Here is a 9,436-nt window from a genome sequence, read left to right on the forward strand (position 1 = left end):
GAAAAGCGGGTCTAGTGAAGAAAAAAGCAGGATGGGAATTTGCTAATGTATATTATGTCAGGGAGGTTGTTGAGATGTGAGCATGTCAGGTGGTGAGATCCTGTCTCCTGGAGTTCAGGAAAGCTGGTCTATCTCAGCCACCCCCCAACCAGCCATATATCAACATCCAGTGGGTGGCCATGTTGTCTGTCACAGCTAGCACAAATACCTTCTAGCTAAACCCAGCCTGCACTCATCTTGTATCTTAGTACACATTCCAGACAATGACCACAGAGGCCGATTTGTTGTCTACAGAATCTGAGGCAGCCACCACGAGAGGCATCTGGCTCACTGCCAGTACAGTGTGGATGCTTGACCATGGTGCTGCAATCACAGGCCCTATTTTCGTGATGCAAGGTCACGTGGTCAGTGTTAGGTCCTACCTTGACCACATTACACAACAATATTTATGCCAGTGCACAACCACAGAATGGCAGTTCAGCTGCAGCCACCAAAACAGCTCGTATGGTGAGCTCGCTGGGCAATTACACTGATAACTGCCACATTTCCTCAGTGTCTCTGTGTGAAATGTCCTACACAGAGCTGCAGCCAGCATGCCTCTGGCACAGCCACATATGAAGCAACTTGGAGATGCCAGCCTTCTCATCATTGCTACACATCACTAACCTCCACGATTTAGCGTTCCACACACTGTATCATTGCCAGCTAATGTATTTGGACTCGAAGACATTCTTTAGTGTGGTCCTTTGGATTAAAACTTTGTTACTTTTCCATGAACTAGTGGTTCATCTTGAGAGACCTTTTAGAAGATTACTTTTTGTATTCAAACATTAAAATTTCTTGGGAGCTGTAGTGTGTTTTTTTACTGTATAGGCCTAATAGATGAAACAGATAATGTTTGCTTGGCCTAATTTCATTTGTTTCCTGAAAACATTCAAGATCACTCAAAAACCTTCAAGAACATAGTAAAAATAAACATTCAAATATCATAAAAATGTTAGTATTTCACACCCAAGTATACTCTTGAATGCTCAAAACTATTTCTAAGTGCTGTTAAATCCACTTAATTAAATTACAGTAACCTAATTTGAAATGAAGTATTCTGTATGCTGCTACTAGTTAGTGTGACTATGACAAGATTATTTCACTGTGCATGTGTGGTTGAATTGGCCGCCAACTGAATCAGCCCAGGCCAGCCCCTGGAGGCCCCCTGTGGGAGGTGTGGGCGCCATGCAGTCTTCGGTAAGCCATCTGCCAGGGACTTGTGCATATAAATGCGCGGAGCAACACTGAGTGAGCCTCTCTGTTCTTTAAGTGGATTGAGAGGCTTATTTCTGTTATTGTTTGGAGGTTATGAATAAAACGATATTTGTGTTAATTGAATTGTTTTTGTGTATTACTTGGTTATTACACATTTCTTTACAGAACAGCAAGAATATTGCAGAATATTTTAGATCATCCTAAAACATTCAGGAACATTGCAAAATGTTCATACATCAAATGTAAAAATGTGAAATAGAGCAGTTGATTTTCCATTTGCTAATTGCCAATAAGATATACTTGCAAAAATGTATAATATTTGTTTGGCAATGGTATGATCTCACTCCATGACACTTCCCCATTAATTGAAAACAGAGCGATGAATGGAAGTTCTTCACTGATCATGTAAGTAGTACAAAATAATGCCATTTCAAAGGAAGTACTGCAAACTCTCATACTTTGTAGAAAATGTTCTGACTTGGGATTTTCTCCAGACATCTTATAATTCTTGGAGAGGCACATTCAGTGGTATTAATGATATTTTCTGCCCGAGGAACACATTCCTGGTGTTTCACTAAAGTATTTCTTGGTGCCACAGACCCAAAGCACTTGATGCATTTTGCAAGTGATGACGTGTTTGTGTTTGTAGTCTTAAGTGGTATCATAACGTAATGATCCATCTGCCAAACTATAATCTCCACGTCTCCTTTTCATTTCTCATACACTAATAGTCTGCTCCTGTGCTTGTGGTCGATGTCTTTCATGAACTTAACTCATTGTAACTATACATATTCTGTTTTGTAATGTTGTTTCTGCAGCAGTTTCTCTGTGTCAGCTTGCTGAGTGTCTCACTTGATCCTCTTTCCTAATTTCATTTTGTTCATCTGTTTTCTCTCAATGTGTTCATTCTGTTATGTTGTGAAGCTAAACACACTTCTTACTCCTGATTTGTTCATTTATTCACTGCTCTGTTTCTTTCTTGTCAGTTCACCACAGACAGTATCTTCTCCACTGTTACATAACAGCATCCAGATAAATGTTAATCTTGCATAACACACTAAAATGCCACTTACTACACAGTCCACTATCTTAAACAATCCACTTCCACTTATCATTATTTAATTTTCACTTTCCCTTGATTGACCATAATAGATTTCCAAAAATACAGTAACACAGTGAGAGGATAGAAGATTTTCTGTGGTGTTATCAGTAATAATCCTGAGTAAAATTACTGGAAAGATCAGAAAGTCCCTCCCCATCATAGATCATAGAATATAAATGAACCATGACAAACTTCATGTTTGTGAGAAGAGGGGTATCATCATCGTCTCGAGAAATAAAGGTACTTCTATTTGAAATGATGGTTTCTTTGGATTATAACCTGTTGTTCTGTTTGTCTGTGTTATTCCTTTTGAGCTTTGATCAGCACTGAGTATAGTTGAGCTACATCTGGCATCACCACAATAGCACCACATCATACACTGCTGAAAGGAATATCGATGACACAAACATCCAATGGAAAGTAATGTCATCTGCATTAATGGTTATTTGTATGATGTTTATTTTGATCACTAATGTGTTATTCAGTACAAGTCAGTCGCTGTATGATGCAGAAAAGAAGGTTAAAATGTGCCTTTATCCTCAAGTTGACAGAATACTCCGTTGGTAAGGCTGCTAAGTATTGTAATGAATACATAATGAGTGTCTGTTCAGAGTCCATAACTTTTAATGAATCCAGAAGCATTTGACACATGGGTACTCATGCAGCAGTTGTCTCACCATTACCTCCAGATGTCAGTCTCTCAGATTGGTATTAAATATCATGTGTTGATAGAGTATCAACCAAAACACTGATTTAGTTTGTGATGTATGCAGTCGTCCAGTAGAAGATGCATGAACAGCAATTAATAGTAAAATCAGAAGTACATAGTATAGGCAAAACATATCTGTGTAAGGGAAAGGGAAAGGACATTTTGGAGTTTGTAGCAATGACCTTTTGGCAATCTGCTTTCACTTCATTAGTTCAAACTACCAAACGTATAGTGTATATTTGTACAGATAACCACACCTATTTATACAAATGTGCACTTTAGGTTTGCTACTTTTAACTAACGAAGCAAAAGCGGGATACCAAAAGAACACTGCTACATACTATGAAGAATCCTTTTACATGGCAGAAAAGTGTTCTCCCATACAACAATTTCACATGTCATTTGTTTAAATAAATTGCCATCTGATGGTTTTGAACTCATGACCTTTAGTCGAACGATCTGACACTCTAGCAACTCACCTACCAGAGATATTCACATGTAGAGCTTATAGATACTATTTGCCTAGACTGTTTACACATCTACTGCTGGACGGTAGCACACAGCACAAACTAAGTCAGTTGTTTGGTTGATATTCTATTGACACACAATGTTTGGTACTGATCTGAGTGTCTGACATCTGGAGGTTTGGGTGTGATCTGGAGATCACCACCAACACACAGCAGAGTAATGAAATGTTCGATAATGCTCTACAATGTACTGAAACATTCTGGAAGATTTTCAAACCTTCTGGAAGTTTTACCACATTCCAGAACACTGGAAGCCATTGTGCAACGCTCTGGCCAGTCACAGAAACTTCGGCACTCGATTCCCAGCTGCTTCGCACCATTCTGTTTTAAGCACATTGATATGAAGCTCTCATATGGCTTCTATATCTTTGAAACCTATTCATGCAGTTCCAAAACAAAACCACTTTCATGGATGTGGGTTGAAGAGCTACCATACCATATAATCCCTATGGTGCTACACGAATAGGGTGACCAGCTATAGGGAAATATGGGGACATGCCACTTTTCCTTTTATTACATGTGTTGATTGATTATCAGATTTCATGGATTTTAATTTTTTTTCAGAATTTTGAAAGGTTTTTTGTGTATTTGCAGGTAATCTCTGTGTGTTAGCTTATTTGAATCACAGACACTTGTTATTGTTGTGGTAGTAAATTTAGAAAGCTATCTGATGGTTCTGATAAAGTACAGTAACTCTGTTGCACATAATTCTATTCGATCAGCTCATACAAGAGGGATAGAAAAAAAATAACGTGGTTCAACAATATGAGGCCACATATTCTGGATGTCACAAGGGATTTTCCCCTTGTTTGTCAAGTGGTATTTTGTATGTGTCCACTCTGTTCACATGTGCCACCATATATGTTACAGCTGGAAAAGACTTAGCCACACTCAAGTATCAAAGTGAAAATCACCTTGGAGCATTCAGTACACAGTTAGTTATGAAGACACTGTTAGTATTCTCTTCTCTTGTGTAGTAAAGATGACAATAATCATGCTTCTAATGAACTTGTGATTGTTTGCCAAATTGTGTAATACTGTAATAAAGAATTCTCATCAAACAAGAAAACTACCATCCAGTATACTTGACATCGATTTATTGTAGGATCTTTGAATATATTTGAAGCTGAAACATAATGAGATATCTTGAACAGGATGATCCCCTCAATGTAAGCAGCATGTATTCCTGAAACATTGATCATGTGAGACCCCACTCACACTTTCTCCAATGACATACTGAAAGCTTTCTATCAAGGCAATCAGGTAATGCAGTATTTGTTGACTTCTGAAAAGCATTTCACTTGGTACCACATCTATACTTATTGCCGAAAGTATCAAGTGATATTTGTGACTGTATTGAGGACTTTTTGGTAGGGAGAAAGCAGCAAACTGGTATGGGTGAGAGTCATCGTCAGATGTAGAAGTAACTTTGGCTGTGACTCAGGGACATGTGATGGGAACCTTGCTGTTCATTTTCAAAGTTAGTGATCTTGCAGACAATATTAATAGAAAACTCAGGCTTTTTGCAGTAGATGCATTTGTCTGTAATGAAGTTCTATGTGAAATAGGATCCTGATATGATTTCAAAGTAGTGCAAAGATTGGAAACTTGCTTTAAATGTCCAGAAATGTAAAATTTTGCACTTCATAAAAAGAAAAAAAAGTAGTATCCTATGACCATAATATCAATTATTCACTGCTGGAATCTCCCTACTCATACAAATGCCTGGGTGTAACACTTTGTAGGGATATGAAATGGAATGAACACATAGGTTCTGTCATGGATAAAGCAGCGGAGACTTCAGTTTATGGTAGAATACTGGGGAAGTACCATCAATCTACAAAGGAGATTGCTTACAAATCACTCGTGTGACTGGTTCTGGAATATTGCCCAAGTGTGTGGGACACATCCCAGAAACAACATATACATGGAAGCGCAGCATGAATGGTCACAGGTTTATTTAATCTGTGGAAGAATCTTGCAGAGGTACTGAAGGAATTGAACTGGAAGACTCTTGAAGACAGATGTAAGCTATCCTGAGAAAGTCTGCTAATAAAGTTTCAAAAACTGGCGTTAAATGATTAGAGTAGATGTAGGTGTAATGTACTGTTACAATATGAAAATATACTGTGATGATAAGGGCTTTGAATATTCATTTCCCTGGTGTGCAAGATATACAAGACAGACTTCAAGAAGACTGCAATAATTTCAATTCTAAAGAATTCAGATGCTGACAATTGTTAATATTACTGAACTAAAAGTTTAGTAAGTAATTGTTGCAAAATATTGATGTGGGTTATTTACGGAAGAATAGAAAAACCAATGAAAACCAACCTTCAGCAAGATCAGTGTGGGTTTTGGAGAAGTGTAGGAGCCACGTGAGACCATTACAACTCTACAAATTACCTAAAAAGACAGGTTAGAGAAAGGAAAACATACATTTATAGCATTTGTGGATTTTGAGAAAGCTTTTGACAATGTTGACTTGAATACACTCTTTGGTATTTTGAATGTAACAGAGATAACATACAGAAAGTGAAAAGTTATTTATAACTTGTACAGAAACCTGGCTGTAGCTATGAGTCATTGAACATGAAAGAGCAGCAGTGGTTGAGAGGGGGGTGAGACAGCATTGTATCCTATCCTGTATGTTGTTCAGGTTGTACTTTGAGCAAGGGGTATAGGGAAGCAAGAAGAAATTTGGAGATGGAATTGCAGTATTGAACTTTGCATGCAGATCTTATGAACAATGAGGGTTGCTCCTGAAGTAACGTTCCCAAAGATCTCAAGCTGCACTGGAAGGTGCTAGGAAAAACTGTCAACACTGCTGTGTGCAGCTGTATTGGCTCAGGAGCTGTCAGCACAGGAGATGCCCACCATAGATTCCTGCAAGTGTGATATTAATTCATAATTTGCTTTTGCACATGTAAGGGGCCATGCATGGATATTCATCGTCAGTTGACACAAGTGTATGGTGACAAGTGTATTTCCGTTCAATGCATCTAAAAATAGTGCATGGAGTTTAGTGCCCGTCAGAAGGAGATCCACAATGAAGAACAAAGTGAAAGAGCTTCAGCTTCTGAGGCAGTTATCAAAATGGTCTATGGAAAAAATGCTTCAAAGCAGGTGGTTGGCCATCCGTGAACAATTTGCTCGGATTCCTGGGAGTTCTTACAGTGCAGTTGAAAGAGCTTTGATGGAAAAATTGGGGTATCACAACTGTTGCCCTCAATGGGTACCATGTATTCTGACAGCAGAACTCAAGGATATATGACTTTGCCGTGCTGTCCAGTTTCTTCAACAGTTTCAAGAAGATAAGGACGGATTGTTAGACTCCATAGTCACGGAATACTAAATGTGGGTGCTTATTTCACTCCCAAAGCGAAAGAAAAATATAAACAGTGGTGTAACTCAGGGTCAACAGTCACAAAGAAGTTTAAACAAACTCCTTCTGCTGGGAAATTCATGACGACTGTCTTTTGGGATTGTAAGGGAATACTGGTGATGGATTTCAAGGAACCTGGGACAACAATCACTCATACAGTTATTTTGAAACTGTAGGGAAACTCAGGCAAGCTATGCAGAACCACCAGAGAGGACAACTGGCAGAGGGTGTAATGCTGCTTCATGATAATGCCCGACCTCATGTCTCCCACCAAACCCAGGAACTTTAGACAAACTTTGGTTGGACTTTCATGCCCCACCCATCTTATAGTGCAGACCATGTTCTTTGTGATTAACACTTATTCCCCAAGTTAAAGGAACATGTGGATAGCCACTGCTTCTGGAGCGACAATGAAGCAAAAGAAGAGGTGAAATGCCTCAGCAGGTTGGTGGCGGAGTTCTACGGCAAGGGGAATCAGATTTATTGCAGCACCATCTACAAAAATGCATGGAAAAAGTGGCAATTATGTGGAAAAAATAGTGCTAAAAAGTTTCTTCTTTCTAACAGTGTAAATTTCTATGAAAATAATCAGTGTTGTCTGTTTGTAAAAATGAAGGGAACCTTACATCCCGATCAACCCTCATACTTCAAGGGAGTGATTGTTAAGTACATTGCCTCTCTGCCTATCTTGTATTAATGGACTACTTTCTTTGTTATTGAAGTCATCACACTGCTTAACTGATTTCTCCCTCAGCTATAGCTCATATAGATTTAATTTTAGTATCTCAGGTGTTGATTTCAGTCAGTACACAGAGATTTTTGATCACTTTCCTGAGTACAGTACACTGTTTCTCGCAATACAAAGTCAGACCTACTTTATCATTTCAAACAGTTTCCTTTTTCTTGCTAATATTTCGATTCTTTTTGTAATCCAGGGCTTTTTTATGTCTTATTTGAACCATACTCTGTCATTTCATTGGGAAAGCAGCTGCTAGAGCTTGATGGAAACCAGCACATAAATACATTCACCTCACTGGAATTTATGTCTTTCACATTATATACATCCTTTTAATCAATCTTTTGTAAGGCTGCATTGAAAGTTTCTGTTGTTTATTCATTTATTCAAATGTTTTGTGTGATACAATTTCGTATGGATAGTTGTGCATGATTTTCGGCTGTTAGCATTTTTCATTATCCTCACAGTCTTTATTTGTTTCCGGAATGTTGTCATGCTATGATGAGAATTTCCCCAGAATATGATGCCATATCGCAATAGGGAGTGTATGCAAGTGTAATACACCACTCTAACTGTTTCAGGACTTGTGTTATTCCATATAATCCTCATCACATAAGTCGTTTTCAATAGTTCAGAATTAAATGATGTGATGTGGGAATTCCATTTAAGATTGTCTCATAAATAGATGCCAAGAAATTTTGTTTCAGTGGCACTGCTAATTCTTTTCTTTTCCATGGACATATTTGGTTTTAATGGGTTTTTATTTTGTTGTGTATGGAAGTGTAAGACGACTGTTTTTTGAGGGTTTATCAGTAATTTATTCCTCATAGACCACTCTGTGACATTTTCATTTGTGACGTTAGCATTTAAACTTAGAGCCAATTTGTTTTCACCTTCAATTAATATGCTCGTGTCATCTGTAAATAGCAATGGTTCGTGTGTTGAACATGTAGGGGGAAGTCGTTTATGAAAATTAAAAAAAGAAAGGGACCTAAATTGAGCCTTTTGCTACACTGTGGGCTAATGTGGAAGGATTCGGTTGATAAGCTTCGAGTTCATTTTTCCCATGTGTCTTACCTCTATTATCTGAGAACGATTTTCTAGGTAGGATTTCAGCCACTTGTGTGGCATACCTCTTACACCATACCACACTAAGTTTCTTAGGAGAATTTCATGGTCTATGAAATAAAATGCTTTTGTTAAATCCAGGAAAATCCCTGAAACATTTTTGTGATTATCCACTGAATTAAAAATACGATTTATGAGGCTAAAAGTGGCAGTTTCAGTACTACACTGAGGCATGAAGCCATGCTGACATCCTGAGATCATATTTTTTTTTTTGTTAAATCAGTTAACTGTGGCAGAACTAGTTTTTCAATCATTTTTGAAAAACCTGAGAGGAGTGACACAAGCCTCTAGTTGACCATCTGATGCTGATCGCCCTTTTTGTATAGGGGTACAACTTTTGCAGTTTTTAACTGTTGTGGGAAAATACCACTTGATAGTGAAAAACTGTATATATCTAAGAGTGGTGCGAGTATCTGTTCAGCTGATATTTTTATAATATAGTCTGGCACATCGTCAACTCCAACTGAATATTAATTTTTTAATGATTTTGTGGTGTTTATCAGTTCTTCCCTACTTATTGGTCGAAGGAACATGGATGTATTGTTACACTATTTCCAGAAATTTCCTGTAATATTTTGTCTGATGTTTT

This window comes from Schistocerca piceifrons, chromosome 9 (assembly GCF_021461385.2).
Source record: "Schistocerca piceifrons isolate TAMUIC-IGC-003096 chromosome 9, iqSchPice1.1, whole genome shotgun sequence".
Taxonomy (NCBI): domain Eukaryota; kingdom Metazoa; phylum Arthropoda; class Insecta; order Orthoptera; family Acrididae; genus Schistocerca; species Schistocerca piceifrons.